Below are 974 nucleotides of genomic sequence, written 5' to 3'. Positions count from 1 at the left end.
GTCCCGGCCTACCGGTCCCACTGCGCGGTCCCGCGCCACGCCCGCAGCCACCGCACGCAGTCGGCGGCGTCTTCGTTCGCTTTTTGAGGCGGCGGGCCTCGCTGCCTTAGCGAGGCTTATGCCTAGGCCTAGCCCCTGTCCCGCTGGTGACCGGGCAGGCGGTCTCCCGCAGACATGGACCGCTCAGCAATCCTTTCAGTATCGCCGGATGCTGCATCGGCGCCCTCGCCTGCCAGTGAGGTCATTTATTCGCTTTATTCATTTATCCGCCCTTTTCGGATCCTGGCGACGCCGCTATCTCGGCGAGGCAACTGTTCCGGCGGGATCTTCGTCCCCCGCGGACTGTGCCGCTGATGCGGCTGCCCTTGGTGGCGGCCAACACGACAGACCGCTTGCTGGGCCCGATGCTTCCCGGCCGGGCGTTCGCAGGTCTCGGACTCCGACGCGGACGTGCCTGGGCTCGTGGCGGCGGGTGAGACCAACGGCCAGGAGGAGTCGACTCCTACGGAGGGTCCCCCAGGCCACACCTACTCGTTCGAGCCGCCTCCAAGGCTCGACCGTAATAAGTCTTTCAGGAGCAGCTCATAAATTTCATGAGCGCTCCTGAGAACAAGGTCGGGGTTCAGGCCCGCAAATTCATCGTACAATATTCGCTGACGTGATACTCAGCTGCGCTGAGTACCACGCGCTGTCATCGGACGCCCGAGGCCGCTGCGACGTTCGCGGCGTGTGGGTGGCGGAGCGGCGAGAAAACGCGGAGCTGCGAGAGAGAGCAACAGCGGCGGAGGACCGGCTGCGGGTATTTGTACCGTCGGTGGTCGAGTCTCCTTCGGATCTTCGAGGGGAACGGACACGCGCCTTTCGCTCCCCTTCGACTAGGCGCGTTCCGCGTCAGTCGCCTCTCAGAGCTCGGCGAGGTGCGTGCGGCGCTCGCTCCGGCGAGCTCGTGCGTTCCCGCTCTCGCCGCGCTCTCG

The sequence above is a fragment of the Amblyomma maculatum genome, chromosome 2 (assembly GCF_055883805.1).
Source record: "Amblyomma maculatum isolate TAMU_Amacu chromosome 2, ASM5588380v1, whole genome shotgun sequence".
NCBI lineage: Eukaryota > Metazoa > Arthropoda > Arachnida > Ixodida > Ixodidae > Amblyomma > Amblyomma maculatum.
Note: the sequence above shows the minus strand (reverse complement) of the source record.